This window comes from Mytilus californianus, unplaced genomic scaffold (genome assembly GCF_021869535.1).
Source record: "Mytilus californianus isolate M0D057914Y unplaced genomic scaffold, xbMytCali1.0.p SCAF_2, whole genome shotgun sequence".
NCBI lineage: Eukaryota > Metazoa > Mollusca > Bivalvia > Mytilida > Mytilidae > Mytilus > Mytilus californianus.
In genome coordinates this window covers 53,865,536-53,888,185 of record NW_026262668.1, presented here as the reverse complement: position 1 = coordinate 53,888,185, position 22,650 = coordinate 53,865,536, and the positions used below count along the sequence as shown (strand labels likewise).

The window sequence follows — 22,650 nt, the reverse complement described above, 5'->3', positions numbered from 1 at the left end:
AAGATATAACGTAAAAGATTTATAAATGTGAGCACCAAGTGCGAGTTTTGTTTCGGTTATAACTCACCCGGTCCCGTACCGTTTGGTGTTCATTCGATTCTCCAACTTTCTCTTTGGCTGCATGTTACAAATGAATTTACAAGGTTAAACAATCTGTAAAGTGATGTAACATCCCACTTTCGCGCAAAGATTAATTATTGCTGTAGATAAAACTATCTGTCTTTCATGCATAGTTATACACTATGTACATTTGACTCAGTAGGAAGAGGTATTTCAAATTTATTATTTTCATGAACATTTATGACCAGTAGACATCAATCTAAGGCTCTTTCATTAAATTTCTTTTCATCGGATCTTAGATAATATAAAAAAAGTAATTCCTCATAGTGTTTCTATATATAAACGTTGACCTCTTCTGGTACCCTTTTTGGATATTTTTTAAAACTTAAAAACATTTGTTACAGACATTCACAAGAAGATCTATACGTTCCGTTTCGATTGGATCATTGGTTCTTGAGAAGAACCAATAAGATAAGAGAATCAAACCCTGCTTGGCCCCGGATAAAGTAAAGAACAATGGACAGAAGACAGCCGCAAACTGATGACAAACGATCACATGACCTTCTGCTAAATGAGCTGAAAAGGAATCACAAATGTATGTACAAACTTTAAGCTTTAGCAGTACATGATGTATGTTATTTGTCCTTTACAGATTTTTGGTAATCTGAATTTTATAAATTTTTTGGTAAAATTTCTATTTGATGGCGGTTGGTATCATATGTGAGACAGTCATAATTCAAAAAAAGGGCCACAAATGTAATGTGCTCAAAATTTCTTAGCAGCTAGTTCTTGACTTTCAAATGATTAGGTTTGAACGTTCCTGGTGCAGCGATTCGGAGCAGCAAGCAATGTATAAAGTGTTTATTTTCATTTACAGTTATTTCAACGATTTTTATACTAGAAATATATTATTTTATTCTATGGGTTAATTTTGGTACTGTCAACCATATGTATTGGTCATCGGAAACACAAAACACATTTTTTAATCTCCAAATTTAATATAAAAATAACGTAAGCATTTTTAAAAATTTTCCCAGAAACGACATGTAGGAGATTTTTGTTTTTCAAATAAATAACAGACGGACGGACAAATAGCGAACACGAAAATGCAACAAGTCATCAATCTGGCGAAAAGTTGAAAACCATGTAACATAAAGCATAGAGAAGTTTTGATGGGGATGACACACTTTTGGGATGTGGAATAAAAGGTGTAAAAAAGTGGGGATGGGGAATATAAGGGGTAAAAAAAAGTGGGGATGTGGAATATAAGGGGTAAAAAAGTTGGGATGTGGAATATAAGGGGTAAAAAAGTGGGGATGTGGAATATAAGAGGTATAAAAGTGGGGATGTGGAATATGAGGGGTAAAAAAGTGGGGATGTTGAATATAAGGGATAAAAAAGTGGGGATGTGGAATATAAGGGGTTTAAAAGTAGGGATGTGGGTTATTGGAGGTAATTTTACTAAAAAACGTGGGATCTTGGAAATATAAGGAATGGAAGTGGTGAAAAAGTACAAAAAGCGGGAAATGAGCACCCCCGTGTCACCCCTCAGCTTTGTTTTCTGTCACGATACTTGATCTCCTTGTTTTTATTACATTTTGCACCATGGTCACTGAATATTTGAGTTAAACTCGTTAACGAGGGAGATGAAAAGTAAAAAAAATATAAAAACCATAAAGTTTGCCAATATATATATACACGTTGTTAGATGTTCGGAACTGAAATTCACAATAACATTCTCATTATTTAAGTATTTTTCAATAGATAATGATTAATGCATATTGATGTGTATCTGATTTTAACAGCTTTTGATATATTTACAGTCGACATAACAGTACTCTATGAGTCTAATCTATAGGAAAATAAAAAGGTTTATCAAGTTCGGTAAGAATACAGTTTGTCATAAGCTTGAATGAACTGAATGCTTCTATAACAGTGGTTTATCTGTTAAATATATTTAAGGTACCTTACGACTTAGTATTAATACTATGATAACTGTATCCATTAGTTTTGTTTTCTTCGATCATGCTTCAACAGTTTGCGAAAAACAAAACCATCTATTACACATTAATAAAACTCAACCTATCTAAAAATATTGGCAATCACATCGCATGGTTATCAATTATTTATATTTCTTATCATATTTTCGGTTGACTAATCACCAACGCAACGCTTTGCATAGCATCGTTCGTAGAATAATGCCGTTTGATCCCCTGAGAAACGACTAGTTACATTCCTTTACAGTTTTGTCCTCTGTCAACTTAACGTCGTGTTGAAATCTGTTATATCTATTGACTGTTTTGGTCCAGGCGTTGACTTGTGGATTTTATTTCGCAGGAATTCATTGGAGTTTCTCACTGAAAGAGAGAAAAAACATTTAAAAAGCCTGTAATTACTCCGAGGAGTATCAAAGAACTAAACATGGTTTTATTATCTTAGTATATCTTGTTATGTAAGTTAGTAAATGAAGTAAGTAAGTATTTTCTTTTTATTACAGTGACATGTGTAATGACAATTTAACTAAATACAAATGTGCTACAAAAACAATAAAGTACACCTGACCCTTTGGGTCTATAAGTCACTTTCAAAATCATAAAACGTATTTATTTTATCACTGATTTTCAAACAAAATAATGAAAAAAGTTTAAGCTTAATTCAAAATAAGTAATTCATAATGAAAAATAGATCAAGATGAAAAAATTAAAAGCTTAATTCAATGTCCTGGTAAATAAATAATACATTAATAATCATAATAAAGAATCGGAAAATATTCGGATTATTTATTTAGTAACTTTTTTACATTTTAATACTACAGGCAAACACACTCTTTACTGTCAACTAAATTATCAAAATTGTGTATCTCAAGTCTTTGGTGAAACCATGTCAAAGTCTGTCCTGAACATAGGATAACCAAAGACCAAGAAAAAAAAAGCTGATCAGATCGTTTTGAAATGAAATAATAAAGAATACATATTCATTGTGATAAACTATGAAAAAATAGATCTAAAACAATAACAAAATGTATCTGTTTAGTCAAACAAATGGTCACACGTTCAGAATTGAATCATTTACTTTTAATTTGAGATCTAGGTATAATATAACAAACAGACAGCAACTTTTGTATCAACCCAAACTTTACAGTTCATCGGTGTCAATATAAAATTTCAAATTAAACAGGCAGAGACTGTTCATGTTATAATATTGTCTCTGATTTTAAATGCAGTAAAATGTATTTTCCTAAATAAGTTAACTGTTTGATGTTATTTATACTCAAAAGTTGAATAAATTTAAAACACTTCCCATACACTAGTAAAATTCTTTATGTATTTTGCTCTAAGTTCCTTCTATTTTGGAAACACTAAGATAAAATTGAATTCGTCTTCAATACTGTTAGGAACGTTTCAGTTGTTTTCATTTTTCAGCAATATTCACTCTTTCCTTTGTTCTTTAATCTACAATTTTCAAAACTATTTATACCCGAAATAGACAATTTCTGTTTTTTTACCCGATAAAAAGTTGACAGAACGGAAATAAAATGCTTCTACTTATTACATAGTGTGTCGATAAAAAACTTATTGCTGCCTGGATTAAGCAAGAAGAATTCTTATCTTTGCTGAACAGTCATTGTTTACAAACTTTGGAATTACAATTCGAAAGTGAATGGTACAGTTATTCACTGTAAGAAGACTTTAACTGAATGCTATGTTATTAACACTTAAATTTGTAAAACCACCTACATCTTTATTTGTGTAAGCTTATATGTGGAACTTTGCTGTAGTCTGTTGAAAGGGGTCTTCATATGAAAACCATCATACCATTAAATATGATGGATGCATGACTGAATGTTTTACGTCCAGTGGCAAATTAAATGCATACTAAAGACGAGAACATGATAATGTGACATAAATATAGGTCCTGCTTTGTACTAGACTGACACGCTAAGTCGGATGATTAATGTGTTAGTTCACAAGGTAACAGAAAATCTGCAAGAATACATGGCAATTCCATAAAATATGTACTTTATACAACTACATATGTAACCATTTCATTCCATTCATCTCATTGTTTTTGTATATATGTTATTGTTGTTATTACTGTTTATATTCACATACTCCTAAATACCACGTGCTAAGCGGAGAAGCAGTAAATGCCAATTTCAATTTAAAATTTGGTTTGACCTGGCAGTGGATCGAACTCACGACCCCCTGCACTCGAGGCGAGTATGCTACCACGAGACCATCGAGGCGGTTCCGTTAAGTATGAGAATATGTCTGTCGCATTCTAAGATGAGATACACTGTTTTTTTTTAATTTTATCGTTTACAGTGAATTGAGCTGTAATGTGTTTCCAAGAGCTTTGTCATTGGTTTTTTTTCTACGAGTCAGATTTTGACAATCGATACAGAATGTTGAATTAAATTACGTATTGTCTAACTCGATGTCTTAAATGACGAGAAGGTTTCTTGCTTCTTGCACTCTTGAGTACATATCACATGATCTACTTGCCATATCGTAAAATATCTGTTTTCAATCGAAGGACAACCAGCTCATTATTATTGTTTGAATTTTCATTCCATATATATATATATACATGTCTTTTTTATTTCATGTTTTTTTCTTATGCACGACACAGTTCTGAAGCACCTGTTAGGACGTTCGAGTTTTCCTGTTTTGGGCCTATTGCTTTTGTATGCTCTTAAACGTTTTATATTTTTAGACTTTTCAAAATTTTATTTATACTGTTGATGATATTTATTCAAGAAACATGTGTTTTTTGCACGAAAATAATGATTTTGTGGTCACTTTTATTTGCGGGGACATTGAAGTCATGTCAAATTGTTCTATGAAGCTCATCTTAAAATTGTAAGTTTAACCAAACACCAAACAAGTTATAATATACTTTAAAAACCCATTTTATACAATTCATTAAAGCCAGTAGAATAGAAAGAAAGGTACGGTATATCAAGGACGTATGTTAGTTATACGTCCTTGGGTATATATATATAAACAAATATTATCCTTCCAAGCTTAAGCCTTTGTTAGTCATTGAACTAGTATACATTTTTGTTTAGGGGCCAGCTGAAGCCCGCCTCCGGGTGCGGGATTTTCTCGCTGTGTTGAAGACCCATTGGTGGCCTTCGGCTGTTTTCTGCTCTTTGGTCGGGTTGTTGTCTCTTTGACACATTCCCCATTTCCATTCTCAATTTTATTAATGCACCAATTCATATGAAATGGAAACTTTTCAATAATTTCATATAAAACGGAAACATATCAGTAAGTCTCTGTGTCTTCTACAGAACGTTCGATATCATTTTAATTTAAAATTTCATTTCTCATTTTATACTAGTGTTATTATGATTTTTCGAATGCTTGTTGGAGAAGACGAGATAACATCATTTCATAGAACAGCCAGTATGATATATAATTGATAAAGTTATTAAAGGGTCGTTAAACGAAGCAATAACTCCAACATAGATAAACACAAAAGTTATTCACTTGGAATGTTTTAGCAGAATAGAACTGATAATATCAGAAAATATATGAACTTTACGTTTTATAGTACAACATTTATGAAAATTGAGGTATTATAACAAAATATTAATGTAGTGTATTTGTTTCATGCAAAAATATGACACCGTCAAACAATAAACACCACAAGTTATAACTTAGAATGATTTTTAATATAATGGAGATGTTGGGTATTTGCCAATAAGACACAACAAACTAAACATAGTCCTTCTTTACTATGACGGTATATATTATTTTTTATTATACTTCATGTCAAAATGCCAGATTTTGATTGGTTGATACGAGGGAGACAATTTACTCTATCCTATGGTAATACTCTATTACCCTTCACGGAGACGCTTGCTCAAGTGTGCGCTTTAATAAATACGGATGTCATATTTGTTTTTCGTTTATTATTTTGTCATAATTCAGGCCGTTTGTTTTTTTCTCTTGAATTGGTTAATATCTTGTCATTTCGGGACTTTATAGCTGACTATATGTTATGGGTTTTGCTCATTGTTGAAGGCCGAACGGTGACCTATTATAGTTGCTTAAATCCGCTTACTATAGATTCTGTTGGATAGTTGTCTCATTGGCAATCATACCACATCTCTTTATTCTAATTTTAAACATCCCTAGCGATAGACAAAAGCATAAAGAAAAAAAATTTTCTATAGAAATTCTAATCAAGCTACAAAGGTAACCCGTCGTTTCACGCCAAACCTATAATTGTGCCATAAACGTCGTCTGAAGAAAAAAAAACGCACAAAAAACAGGATGTTTTTGAGATCTACAATGTATGTTGATTAAAAAAAAGTTTTTCGGAAACAATACCGGAATATATCATATGAACACTCCACTATTTTTTTCAAGAGATTCTTTCATATTATGCAAATAAGCAATATCATTAATCAATTTTCAATACGCAAAAATAATCAGGCAAATTCCAAGCGTGGTCCCATTTAAGAGTATTGAAAGATCACGGATTGTTCAGATTGATTGATCATATCTGGTGTCTAAAGAAATGAATCACCAAAGAAGAAAAAAATCCCACAAAACATTTGATCTGTCAATGTGTCTTCATATCATGTTATAAGAATAATCTTATATAAAAGGTATAACAAATGTCAAGCTTATATTACAAATGCTACATGAGAAATTACTGTCATGCGAGGTAAAATTCGAAAGAAGAAAAACGTTATTGTGAAGAAGGACCAAAGATCATCTGAACAAAACGACAAAAACTGCTTACACTCTTTTATATATACCGAGTACAGACATTTTTTTTTATCTGGCAAAAACAAGAAAAGTAACTCTTCTTGCTATTGATGATGATGATGGATGGCTGCTTAACGTTCGGTGGCAAATTAATATGCATATTCAGGAAGAGAACATGTTAATGTAATTTGAATATTAACCCTGCTTTGTACTAGACAGACATCCTGAGCCGGATTTTTAACGTGCTATTTCAAAAGATAACACTCCGCAAGAAGACATATCACCTTACCCGGACACCGGACCTACCAGTCTTTGCTCCTACTCCTTAATGCCGCGTGCTTAGCGGAGAAGCAGCAACTACCAATTTTAAAGTCTTTGGTTTGACCCAGCCAGTGTTCGAACCCACCACCTCCCGTACTCGAGGTGAACACGCTACCACGAGACCACCGAGGCGGTCTCTTGCTATTGAGGTGATAAGTCAATAGTTTGTTTATTTTAATAATCAAGCTGATTAAAAGTAACTATTAAAACACAGTCATTTGTGTGTTAATTTACGTATTTTGATTGAGTTAAGCCTTCCAATTGATATTTTATAGTGTGTTTTTCTATGTTGTGATGTTATACTATTGTTTCACAAAAGGGAGAAGGTTTGGTACCATTAAAACGTTTAATCCCGCTGCAAATGTTTGCACCTGTCCTAAGTCAGGAATCTGATTACAGTAGTTGTCGTCTGTTTATGTAGTTCATACGTGTTTCTCGTTTCTCGTTTTTATATAGATTAGACCGTTGGTTTTTCCGTTTGAATGGTTTTACACTAGTAATTTTTTGGGGCCCTTTATAGCTTGCTGTCCGGTGTGAGCCAATATTCCGTGTTGAAGGCCGTACCTTGACTTATAATGGTTTACTTTTATAAATTGTAACTTGGATGGAGAGTTGTCTCATTGGCACTCATACCACATCTTCCTATATCTATGTAAGTAATAAAAACTATTCTTATTTATTTTGATAAACTGTGTTATTCTTAATACTGTTTTAAACTATCAATGGTGTTTATCTTTTCTGCATATTGATAAAAAAAAAAATTGGCAAAATTACGAACATTTATAATATTTAGATCTTTATATATACTAATTCTAAATGTCCTAAGCATTTTTGATACTGAAAACTATCAATACTCGAGCACACTTGTCGACTCATTTTAAACCGAAAATTTTAAAATAAAAATATACATGAAGCTCGTCTCCGGGTGCGGGATTTTCTCGCTGTGTTGAAGACCCATTGGTGGCCTTGGGCTGTTTTCTGCTCTTTGTTCGGGTTGTTGTCTCTTTTACGCATTCCCCGTTTCCATTCTCAATGTTACGGTATTTTTTCTTGATACTTCATAGTAAAGGTAGAACAGCTTTAAAAATAAAATCAACTATATTGAAGGACCAGTTACACTGTGTATTATTTTTTAGGAACAAAAAGATATATAAAAGTCTTAATACAATTTCATACAAATTGAAAAAAATATCTCCTTGAAGTACGATGTCTCATACGAACTGAAGTGGTGTCTGGAAACAAATTTTCTGTAATTTTCAATTTTGATGTTAAATTGTTGAGATCGGGGTTTTCACTTTCTGCAATTATTTAACTTTTTTATTTTATTGTATAAGTGGTGCTAGTCTATGAGACATTACCTTGTGCATTTACAATTATTTTGTTATCATTTCCATGTTATGAACAAATTAGAACGTACAACTTTGAATTAAATGCTGAAATTGACTCCATCAGAAACAACAAATAAATCGATAAAATACGATGGCAATAATGTTTTCTTAGAACCAACTAAAAATAATCTCAATAACACTTTGCACTTATACAGTCCATGTTAATCATTTCAACCTGTTAAAATTGTAATGCTTTAATAAGCAATAAGAACTACCCAAACGAATAAACATTTAAGGGTTTTTTGTTTATTCAACTTGAATACTTGAAGCTAACTACCGGTTACATGCATATATAACCACTTTGGTTACGACGTTGAACGGTAGGATTGCTTTTGATAATTTTTTAATGCGAACTAAAATAACTTTGTGGAATCTTTTATTTTTTACATACTATACTAATATACTACTTCTGGTTTAAGTGGAATATCTGCTTTAACATGCAAAGAAAAACACGTTACATTTACTCTGATATTATAAAATCAAATGAATGGTTGGTTGAGATGTTGCATGTATTTAAATGAATCAATATTAACAGGTAATGCCGTTTTACATAAACAGCACTATGCCGTTAATGCAGACTAATGAATATTAATATGTTTACTTGGACAATTTTCTAATTAACATTTGTTATTAGAAGTTACAAGAAACTTTCATAATTGGCCACTAATGGTTAAAACAATAGTCGGAAACCTTCATGAACAAGTTTTAAAATTATTACTTGATATTTTATTTGCAAATAATATGATACTATATTATACAAAAGTGGTTAAGTCATCAACAGGGAGATCAACCGAATGTATTGTAATAGCGAAATCTGACGCAAATAAATAATAGATAAAGAAAACTTCGTTTAGTTAGAACATGGCATCCTATAAAATAAGAATTTCGACGTTTTAGGTAGGCTTTTTCGTCTGTCAGTGTAAAAGAGAGGCGAAAGATACCAAAGGAACATTCAAACTCATAAGTAAAAAATAAACTGACAACGCCATGGCTAAAAAAGAAAAAGACAAACAGACAAACTACAGTACACAAAACACAACATAGAAAAATAAAGACTGAGCAACACGAACCCCACCAAAAACTAGGGGTGATCTAAGGTGCTCCGGAAGGTTAAGCAGATCCTGCTCCACATGTGGGACCCGTCGTGTTGCTCATATTAGTACAAACCCGGTAATAAGAATAATTCGGAAGGTCACATTCGGACAAAGGGGGACGGGATTGTAGTTACGACAATTGTAACATATCCGCTATCATCTGTGAAACAGATGTTCCACAACGGTCAACCAGCTCGTGATGGCGTCCGTAAAATTTACGAATTGACCTCATAGAAGGATTCTTTCATTTAGGTAGCAATACACAGTTAGGAGTTTGGTTTCGCATTTTGGCCCCGGTGGATTTTTCAAATATGAAAGTTGTTGTGTAATAAAATTCATTTTTAGACAGCTGAGTACTAATTTAGCCTTCAAAGGTGGTTTATAAGAACATCAAGATTATTTTTTACATGTTTTATGGGCTATTTTCTGTTTGACTCTACGTATTTTCATAGCTAGACTGGTCATCGGTCCAGAAATTAATGTAATGTTTACAAACACTTTTTTTCTACACGAAGTTTTTGACGCAATTTTACAAAAAAAATGAGACGAAAGACATATGATTTTCATTGGATTTAATGAAAGATATATGTAAACAGTTTCAGAAAAGGTATTACTTGAAGTGATTGAAATTCTACTTTTGGTCAAAGTTTGGGGAAATATGTGACATCTTTTCCCCCCTTTTTGCTATATTTTATAACAAAAAATGCAGATTGTTGCCATGGATACACCAAAAAGAAATTATATTTTACTATTTTATTTACTGGATATGAAATCTATGGAAGATTCTGATTACATACATTTGCACATATATGACACAAACAGTAAGTTTAATATTGCAAGAAGGCAATGAAAAGGGGATGGTAAAATTTATGAGGGAAAATTTTAATATTTTTTCTTAACTGTTTATTGCTACCTTATGTTAAAAGTGAGTTACATAATCATAGATCATAACGATATTTATAAGAACAACATATGAAGCAGTGATTATCAGACTGTATAGTATTCCATAACGTTACACATTCATGTATTTACCATGCATTAGGGTTCGGATAGGGGTCCCTCGTTTCTTATTTTTTTAGACCATTGTTCTCTATTCTTTGTAATTTAACACCCCCATTATTCTCTATTCTTTATTTTTTGCTTATATTTCTCTAATCTATATTTTTTGTCACCATTTATTCTGCACTTTTTGCTAACTATTCTCTATTCTGTAAAACATTGTCCGGACCACATAAAACCGGCAAAATGTTTTCTTAAATTTGTCTTAAAATCATCAAATCTCCAATTTCTACTACATAGATTAAAAAAAAAACAAACTATGTGTTGTTCATACATAAATTTCCGTTTTAATGATATAAAATATTCATATGATCACCGACTTCGTTTTTTTGTCTAATTATCAATCTGCGACTCTTTTCAGGTAGCACTCCACAGTTAGGTGTGTAGTTTCGCATTTTGGCCCCTGTGGATTTTTCAAATATGAGAGTTAGTGTGCAATAAAATTCATTTTTGGATAGCTGAGGATTAAAATAGCCTGCCTATTGGGTTTATATGAACATCAAGATAATGTAATGTATGTAATAAAGGCTGTTTTCTGTATGACAGTCCGTATTTGCATATCCATACCATACATTGGTCCGGCAATTATTGTAATGTTTTTTTCCAACTTTTTGTCGCACGAACTTTGTAATTAAATTTTACGAAAAAATGAGGCGAAAGACACCCATTTTTTATTTGATTATTAGGAAGATTAATTTCAACAGTTTCTAAAAAGGTATCACTCATTGGCATTGAAATTCTAGTTTGATCCAAATTTTGGGGGGGATATGTGACATTTTCACCCCCCTTTTTGCAATATTTTATGGTAAATAAATGCAGAATGTTGCCATGGATACACATAGAAGGAATTATATTTCACCCTTTTAACTTTTGAAAATCAAATCTATGGAAGATACTGATTACATACATATGCACATGTACAACACAAACAGTTAGGTTAATGTATTAGAAATCCAGGAATAGGAGATGATAAAATATTTTGTGGTTCATTTTTAATTTTATTTTCTAACTGTGGAGTGCTACCTCACAAAAAAACTTACGATTAAAATTGATCGTAAGTTATACTGAAATGCTCATGACTTACGAGTGATTTTACTCGTAAGATATGTTGTGAAAAGAGCCGCTGTTACCTAGTGGGTAGTGAAAAACGTCAAAATTGACGTTTTACGGCCTGCAACTTGACGACGTTACGATTATTTCGACGTTTTGTGGTATTTTTTCACATAGAACACCACTTAGAATGATGCATACCGTAAAAACGAAGTCGGTGACCCTATCATTATTTCACATCATTAAAACGGAAATTTATGTATCAAAAACATAGTTTTTTTTAAAGAAAAATCTATGTAGTAGAAATTGAAGATTTGATGATTCTAAGACAAATTTAAGAACAAATTTCGCCGGTTTTATGTGCTTTCTATACAAATGTTCACCTATCTTGAAAAAAAATCATTCAGTAATATTTCAGATAATAAAAGAGATAAAGGCATTTTTTTTCGCTTTTCAGTTATAGTTTAACGAGCCAAAGTTGTATTCAAAATTCAGAAAAATCTGTGACATAGCCCATCTACTGTAACTTGACCTTAATTTATTTTACTATTTACAGACATTAAGTCAAATAAAGCTTATTAACATAACTGAACATTACAATTTGATAACTACAGTAAATTATAAAAGAGTTAATCACAAACAATCAAAACTAATTAAAAAATAATTAATTGAAGCCGTTAGAAAGATTATTATAATTTTGTTAGAAAACCAGAAGACTGTTTCAATGTAAATTCGTTAAAACAGATTTAAAAATAATATCATTGAAGTAAGATATCTTATAAGTTAGATGAAGTAGTGTCTGGAAACAAATTTTCTGAAGTGTGCAATTTCTATGTAAAATTGTTGAGCTTGGGTTTTTCATTGTCTTGCAATCTTTAAACTTTTTCAGTATTCTATTCTAAAAGGGATGGTTTTTTTCCACGAGACATTACCTTGTGCATTTACAATTAGTTTGGTATAATTTACGAGTTAATATAAACAAATCAAAACTTAAAACTTTGAATTACATGATATTAATCAGAGAAAAAAAAATCCGATAAGATATTTTGCCAATAATGTTTTCTTATAATAACCAACAAACTGACAACGCCATGGCTAAAAAGAAAAAGACAAACAAACAACAGTACACAAAACACAACATTGAAAACTAAAGACTGATTAGAATAATACATGTAAATCATTTCAACCTGTTAAAATCGTAATGCTTTTATGAGCAATAAGCACTACTCAAAAGCAGAAACATTTAAGGGATTTTATTAAACTTTAATATTTGAAGCTGACTTCCTGTTACATGCATATATAACCACTTTGATAAAGACGTTGAACGGTAGGATTGCTTTTGATAAAATAGTCATTTTTAATGCGAACTAAAATAACTTTGTGGTATCTTTGATTATTTGCATACTACTTCTGGTTTAATTGGAATATCTGCTTTAACATGCAAAGAACACCACGTTACATTTACTCTGATATTATAAAATCAAATGAATGCTTAGTTGGGATGTTGCATGTTGTTATTGAATCAATAACAACAGGTAATGTCTTATTTCATAAACATCACTATGTCGTTAATACAGACTTTGAACATTTATATATTTACTTGGAAAATTCTCTAATTTAAAACATTTGTTATTAGAAGTTACAAGAAACTTTCATAGATAGAACAATTGTGGTTAAAACAAAAGTCAGAAACCCTCGTGAACAAGCTTTAAAACTATTATTTTATATTTTATTTGCTAATTACATGGTACTATAATGAACAAAAGTGGTTTTGTCATCACCTGGGGAGCGAACCAAATGTATTGTCATAGTGAAATCGTACGAGCATAAATAATAGACAAAACAACTTCGTTCAATTAGAAAATGACATCTGGGATGGTGGTTTATACAATAAGAATGTCAGCTGTTTTGGTATTTTTTTTTTTGACTGTCAAGTAGTATAACTTCAAAGTAGCATTTTTCAGTCATTTTAAAAGTGAGTTACATATAATCAAAGAGAATAACGATGTGTACATGTACATGAAAAAGGTATAAAGTAATATATGTTAATGTGACTTTAGAGTATTCCATGACGTTACTCATTAATGTATTTAGCATGCATGAGGGTTCGGATAGGACTTTTACATTACAATCAAAGTCAACACAGAAACAAACACGTTCAGATCTCATTTAGATAAAATCAGCCGTCACCGTTTTCTATATAGGATTTTTAAAAATGCAAAATAGACAAACAAGAATTTTTTCATGTGTAGAAACAATATTTTTATATTTATCCCCGACATTTAGTAGAGCGCTAAAATAAAAGTTTGTCTGCTGCGACAGGAAATAGCGTATTACAGATCCTACCCTTTATTATTACAATGGGTCCCATATTGAAGCAGATACTAATCATGATCCTGCTATCGTATCAACAACCTGGACCATTTTGTCACTATATAGATATGGCGAATGGTGCAATAGAGGTAAACCAGAAATAGGAACACCCTTTCTAAGAATGGAAGTATAATTCTTCTCCAGTACTAATTAACAGAATGACATACTGTTTGGTTAGCCGCATGATAGAAATGAAGTGGAACGTGTGTGTAAGCACATCTCGGATTTGTCAGACTCCTGTTTGTCGATACTCTGAATTTTTCAATATGCTGAAAGAAATTTTCATCACATATTACCTCCTAGCTGTAGAAGCTTAGCTCTTAGGACCTTCAGATATTGTTTTTGACAATTTGCGGTATCGGTGGTCCGCACAAATCATAAAACATAACAAGGACCATTTTTTACTAATTTATAGATCGAAATCCAGTGAAAAGGGGATAACAAACGTCTTTAGGTTATAGTGCAGACGTCATTGATTTTGACAAGTTATGAATGATTTCAATACATAGCATATTTTTTTTACACCAGCATCAAATTCTAAATGAGAGACGAAAGAAACCAAAGGGATATTCAAATTCAAAATAAAACTGACATAGCCATTTTCAAAAAACGAAAAACGACAAACAACAGTACACAAAACACAACATTGAAAACCAAAGACAGTATTGAGCAACACGAACCTCACCAAAGCTGGGGGTATCCTAGATGCTTTGGAAGGGTAAATTAGCAACACGAAGACAAAACATAAATCAGTGTCAAGATTCTGTACATGAAACAGTAACATATAATGTGGCGAAATAATTTGCTCCGCTATTTCTGTATCCCCCCTTATATCTACATGATCTTAGATTAGTGGAAGAAAAATAATTCAGTCAAAAAATCTAAACACGAACCAATACTTGTCCTAATGATATCAATATTAGCTAAAACATAAACATAGCTACGTAAAAATAACACGATGTAGAATTGTAATACTAAAAGTAAGCTCAAAATACTTTATCTAATGATATATAGTAAAACCATGCACTGTTACACTCTATTTTCGTCCACTTTACTTCAGAATAATTTTTATTAAGCAACATCATAAATCCTCTCTTGTAAATTTTTACGTTTTCGAATATTATACAATATTGCTAAAGTGACATATAGGTCCAATGGGCCGGGTGTAAATATCAAATTGCTATGTACTTGTATAAATGTATGTAATGATACACATGTCACAATAATAAATAATTACTTACTTACTTAGAAAAAAACTATGTAGTGTAAAGTCAATGTAAATCTATACACAAATTCAGAATGCATATTTATATATCTGCATGGAGATTTCACTATATAAGTATTTTAAGTTCTAACTATCAATATTAGGGATCAGTACTATTAAAAATACTATAAAAAATGATAACAACAATTTATAGAAGCGAATGTCTGAATTCACCTTTATGAAATTACTACATGACCAAAGATAAGCTAAAAATAATAGCCAAATCCATTGAAGGTCAACTTTGCCTGTCAACCTGTAAAATATAATAAAATTTCGGACAATTGAAAGATCAAAAGGGCAATTTAAAATCTTTCTGTTTTTTTAACAGTAAACTGCACAATCGTAAAAATATCTAGATCTTATCTGTGTTTTTCTTATGATTTTTCTACTGTTATCCTTATATCATTACTCATATTTTTTCATTATCTTATAATACAATTAGGATTTTATATGACTTTGAAATTTTGAACAGCATATCTTCGTTGTAAGACACGAGGAATGCACTACGATATGGTAATATGTAGCTTTTTGCATGCTTATTTTGCATGCTTTTTTGCATGCTAGAATAAATACGGATTAATCCGTAATAAGCAGTAAAGGAAGACAGGATCTCATATTTAGCCCAAAACAAACTTGTACATAATTTCAACCCAGAAAAACAAACAGAACTCCTTAGTCACGCTTTAAACTATAAATAAGGGAACTGATGATCATCCAAAAAAAATATTTTTAGCACACTTGTCTTCTCGTTTTCAGCCGAAAATGTCGAATTGAAAATATTGTCTCTGTATGGAAATGCATATTTAGGTTAAAAAGTTTATGGTATAGGGAATGGAATACAATACATCGAATACATAATATAGGGCATGGAAAGCAATACATCGTATACATTTATACAGTATATATATGGTATAGAGTACAGCAATGCACTATAAATATACTGATTTTCCATTGGATGAGACGATGTGAGATTGCTCTAAACCTACTGGTTCTAATGTCAACACGGTAAACAATATTTCTTATGTTCCTCCCATGGAGGTACATCTAAGCAATAAATATATGTATCATAAAACAGTTCTGACAGAAAAAGTACAACACTTCAGTATGATCCTAAACTATGTCAGCAACCCTGCACTTTTTAATTTTGTAAAAATAGCATGTAGCTCTCAATAAGAATATCATAATTTTTGTCTCGATACTTAATAGTAAAAGTAGAACAGCTTTAATGAAATGAACTCTTTTAAATGACCAGTTACCTTGTTTATTTTTTTAGCATCAAAAAGATTTATAAAAGTCTTCATATAATTTCATACAGATTGAAAGAAATATATCCTTGAAGTATGATGTCTACGATCTGAAGTAGTGTCTGGAAACATATTTTTTGTAGTGTGCAATTTTGATATTAAATTGTTGAGATCGGCTTTTTCACTTTCTGCAAATCTCATTGAAATCTCATGGAACATTTATCAGTACTTTATTGTAAAAGAGGTGCTTTTCTATGAGACATTACCTTGTGCCTTTACAATTATTTTGGTATACTTTACGTGTTATTATAAACAAATCAAATTATAACTTATAACTTTGAATTATATGTTATAATTGACTACATTAGAAACAAAAATAACTAATTCGATAAAATATTTTGCAAATAATGTTTTCTTATAATAAACAACTTAAAATAATACCAATTATATTTGAACATATACATGTAAATCATTTCAACCTGTTGCGTTTAAGCGATTTTGTTAAACTTGAATATTTGAAGCTAACTTCCTGTTACATGTAAATATAACCACTTTGATTAAGACGTTGAACGGCATGATTGCATTTTATAAAATATTTATTTTTAATGCGAACTAAAATAACTTTGTGGTATCTTTGATTTTTAATATAGAACTTCTGATTTAAGTGGAATATTTGTTTTAACATGCAAAGAACACCACGTTACATTTACTCTGATATTATAAAATCAAATGAATGGTTAGTTGTGAGATTGCATGACATGAATCTATATAAACAGATAATGTCATTTTTTAATAAACAGCACAATGTCGTTAGTGAAGACTTTAAACATTGATATGTTTACTTCAAAACTCCCTTATTAACATAAGCAACACGACGGGTGCCACATGTGGAGCAGGATCTGCTTACCATTCCGGAGCACCTGAGATCACCCCCAGTTTTTGGTGGGGTTCGTGTTGCTTAGTCTTTAGTTTTCTATGTTGTGTGATCTGTACTATTATTTGTCTGTTTGTCTTTTTATTTTTGGCCATGGCGTTGTCAGTTTGTATTCGATCTATGAGTTTGACTGTCTCTCTGGTATCTTTCGTCCCTCTTTTGTTACAAGAAACTTTCATAAATAGAGTAATATAAGCAACAACCGGAAACCTTCATGAACAACATTTCAAATTATTACTTAATTTTTTATTTGCATATAAGATGCTACTATAATGAACAAAAGAAGTTTATAGGGAGACCAACCGAATGTATTGTCAAAGTGAAATCTTACGCACATGAATAAATAATTGACAAAGACAACTTTGTTCAGTTAGAAAATGGAACCCGAGATGGTGGTTTATACAATAAGAATGTCAGCTGCTTTATAATCTTTTAGGCATTTTTGATTATCAGTGTAACTTAATAGAAGGATTTTTTCTGTCAACTTATAAAGCAATGTTTATTAAACGTGTTGTTTTCAATTTGTGACTTTAGAGAATTCTATGTCGTTACACATTTATGCATCTAGCATGCATGATGATCTGGGTAGGTGGGGAAAGGGGTTAGGGGGGGGGGGGTCAATCATTTCTTTATTCTTTAATTTTTGGACAATGTTTCTCTATTCTCTATTTAGTTTGCTTATTTTCTCTATTCTTTATTTTTTTTGGCATTTAGCATATTTAGTCTGCACCTTTGTCCATTATTCTCTATTCTGTAAACATCAACCGGACCCTCATGAATACTTGATGATCCTAGATGTATCTTCGCAAACAAAACGCATTTCTATTAACTAAATTGACATAATGCTTTATGATTGTTTTATTATATATTTAATATTCACAGATCTTAAACCAAATAAAGCACATTAGCATAACTGCTAATAGCAATTAGATGACTACGGTAAAATATAAAAGAGTAAAACACAAACACAGTAAAATATAAAAGAGTTCAACGTAGACAACAAAATCAATTAAAAAAATCTTTATCAAGACAACTGATTTTAGTATACGGCAAACATTATTTCCGTATTATATTTTCACTTGTAAGATTTCAATTGGAGCCGTATAGTAAGATTTTTTATAATTTGGTAACACAAACTGGACTATTACTTTCTAAATTCTTTTACCCCAAATCGGAGTAAATCCAGCAAATGAAAAATTAAAACATTCTTTTTTTTTATTCTTGGTCTTCACCGAATGAGAGATAAATCTCAAAAAAATGATCTCAGACTAATGTAAAAAAACAACAAATGACACAATAATTTCATCAATACGATCTCTGACAATCATAGTCACCACATACGAAGACGTTAATAGTTTATTTGGAAAAAATCTACTATCAATGTTTTCTATGTGATTAATAAATAAGCAAAAAAAACCAAACATATTTTTTTCATGTTTAGAAACATATTCGTATTGTCATTTATCTAGTCCCTGACCTACCACTAATGGTTCCTCATAAACTGACCTAATCACAAACTAATACATGTAAAATAAGCAAAAGTTTCAAAGTCAATAGACCATGACTGAGGGGGCAGGGCCAAATAATCTCCATGGAATTGAGATGTGCCAATGCTAATACAACTGTATACCAAATGTGATTGACCTACAACTTGTGGTTCACCACAAACTAGACCTAATCACAAACTAATACATTGTTGACACCGCCGCCGGAAACAGCATACCTTAGTCTCGCTTTTTGACTCTGTCAAGCGAGTCAATTAGAGCGTTAGCATTAAACTTTGTCTGTTGTTACAGCAATGAATCATTTCTTAATGAATATGAAAGAAACGAAATGACGTAGTACTGGTCTTACCAATAATTATTACAATGGGTGCCATATTGAAGCCGAAACTTATTATGATCCTGTTCTTATCTTAACATCCCGTACCATTTCTTCATTATACAAATATGGCGAATGGTGCAATAGGGCTATGCTGATAATATCATACACCAACTCTAGGAGTTGATGTGTCACAGTTCTTCAGTACCTTGTATTTGACAAGGTCTGATAAATCTGCCGAGTTTTGACAAGTTATGAACGATTTCAACACGTGTGACAATTATTTTTACATCAGCATCAAAAGACAGACGAAAGATACCAAAGGGATATTGAAACTCATAAGTCGAAAACAAACTGACAAACAACAGTACACAAAACACAACATAGAAAACCAAAGACTGAGCAACACGAACCCCACAAAAACCGAGGGTGATGTCAGGTGCTCCGGTTTAATAAGCAATACAAAGACAAAACATAAATCACTGTAAGATCCTTAATTTGTGACATACAATGTGGCGAAATTCTGAGAGTATTTTATCTCCCCCTATGCTAGATGAAGATAGATCAATGGAAGAACAATAATTCAGTCAAAAAATCAACCCAGAAACCAAACGTATCTTAATGATATCAATATTAGCGAAAAAATAAACATAGCTGCGTAAAAACAACACGATTTAAAACAGTAATACTAAAAGCAAGCTCAAAATACTTTATCTAATGATAACAAAAAATGCACTGTTGCATTCTATTATCGTCCATTTTACTTAAGAAAAGGTTTTATTTAGCACCATCGTAAATATTCATAGAAAATAGACTCTAGTGTTAAGCCAAATTGAATGTAAATTTGTACGCAAATTCAGAATGTATATCTTGTATATCTTCATGAACAATTCACAATATATTTTTAAGTTCTAATTTTAAAAAAAATCGTCAATAAAAATTTCGGACATTGGGAAGATCAAAAAAGCATTTCAAATCTGTTTTGTCAACAACGCTTGCATAATTGTAAAAACATTTAGATCTCATCTGTGTTTTTTCTTAGGATTTGTCTACCCTTATTTTCAACCTACGCTTGACATATTTAGCAGGATCATCTACAAACAATTATTTTCCCATTTTATTAAAATATGTTAAGGATTATATGACTTTGAAATTTTGAACAAAATTTGTTTTTTTATGCAAATATACGCCAGAAACGATGATTGCACTACCATTATGTAATATGTAGCTAGATTAGGTTCTAAAATAAATACGGATTAAACAGTCTGTATGTTTCACGTTAGCATGATTGAATACATTTTAAAATCTATTTTTGCGGATGGAATGCGGATGATTTAATTCTTTAATGTTTTAGTGCCCAAGAATTATTTATAGTAAACAGAATAACGACATAGAACTTGGAATCGTGATAAATGACAAGCCAAATTTAGCGTGATATTTTTCTGTTCTTAGATTAAAAAGAGAGGCAAAAGATACCAAAGAGATCATCAAACTCATAGGTCGAAAAAAAAAATGACAATGCCATGGCAGACTAGATTTTGGAAAAGTAATTTCTGTCATTAAAAATGAAAAATGTTTAAGGATATAAGGGCATTGCCACCATAAGTTAGACAGAAAAGGAGAAAATATGAGTTTGCAGTTATACTCGAGTAAAACTATAGCCGTATTCAACTTGCCTATCAGGTTAACATTGTTTCTCAATTTGGTGTTACGGATAGCACGTGCAGTTCTTGGGGAAATAAAATGTATATATAATATTAGGTATATGTCAGAAAAATGTATATTTTTTTTTGTTTAATGCTTAGAAACTGGGGCGTGGCGAGGTTAACCGTACCCTTTAAATCTCTCGTGTCGAATACATAAAAGTTGATATTTTCTCTGACATTGACTTGATATTGTTTTTATATTGGAGCTAAAACTTGTTACTATTATATCTATGATTAGATAAAGAAGATGTGGTATGAGTGCCAATGAGACAATTCTTCATCCAAGTCACAATTTATAAAAGTAAACCATTATAGGTCAAAGTACGGTCTTCAACACGGAACCTTGGCTCACACCGCACAGCAAGCTATAAAGGGCCCCAAAAATACTTGTGTAAAACCATTCAAACGGGAAAACCAACGGTCTAATCTATAAAAGAAACGAGAAACACTTATGAACCACATCAACAAACGACAACTACTGAACATCAGATTCCTGACTTAGGACAGGTACAAACAATTGCAGCGGGTTTAAACATTTTAATGGTACCAAACCTTCACCCTTATCTGAAACAATAGTGTAACATCACATGAACATGTTAACACAAAATACAACTTATTTTCCATCCCTAAACAAATCCCAAATTTTGAAGAAAAGTGACGTGACATAAAAATGACATTGAAAGAAATATCCATATGTTACCATATTTCGTAGAAAAAGTTCTAGCTGCAGTATAAAACTTTTTGGAATCAAAATTTGTTGTTGAAAACTACAACCCTAACGACTAGTAGTTTGATTTAAAACAATAATAAATTCTAGAAATTGCATCTAATTAGGGTACTTTCGTTTATGTATACCGCTACTGCTCTCGTTTTTCTCCGCTTTTCGGGCCTGTTGGCCATAAGCATAATTACTGAAGGTTATCCGAAAATACGCTTCATACATAGTAAATTATTCTGAATAGTTTGAGGATAGAACTTTTCTAGGAACAACTATTTAAAAGACTTCATGACAGTTCAATGACAGATTTTTATGACATTTCTGAAGAGAAATTACAACTGGTCCAAACTGTATATGCTTTTCCATAGCGCTTTCAGGTGATCTTTCAACTGGACATTTGAATTAAATATTAAGTAGTGCTTATTCATTTCTTTTTTAAAATAAATTTAGGTGACTATTGGATTAAGTAGTAACCTTTATTGTACCTACATTAAAATAGTTTCGAACTTACAAACTTAAATCTCCAAGGTCATGCTGTGATCTTGACCTTCAAAATATATACAAGGATGTTTGAGATCGGTCTAAAAAAAAAGAAGATTTCTTACCTACTTCGTCGATATCCTTTGACATATTTAATGAAACTATCAGTAAAATTCCACTCAGCAAAATAAAAATACTCCCAATGAGCATGATTCCGCGAGCAAGTCTTTTCCTAGCAGCTTCATCATGAAAAATTTTCAAATCGTCTAAAATAGACTTTCTATGTTTTCTTAGCGATGGCTTTGATGTGTCAATTACCTCATACTGAGTAGAAATAACTTCAATGTTTTCATCTATCTCTCCCTCCGGTGAAACATGAATGGCAAGAAATTTAACATAATTTGGAGTTTCTT

At 31.5% G+C, this 22,650-nt stretch overlaps 1 long non-coding RNA gene across 1 annotated transcript in view; it reads right to left on the bottom strand.

Annotated features, from left to right (window-relative positions):
- Positions 1-1,429: 1,429 nt before the first annotated feature.
- The window catches only part of LOC127730031 (uncharacterized), a 40,740-nt gene continuing 19,519 nt past the window's right edge, over positions 1,430-22,650 (bottom strand). The window contains exon 3 of the long non-coding RNA XR_007994937.1: positions 1,430-2,417. This is a non-coding gene — a long non-coding RNA (uncharacterized LOC127730031). The remainder of the gene's footprint in view (positions 2,418-22,650) is intronic.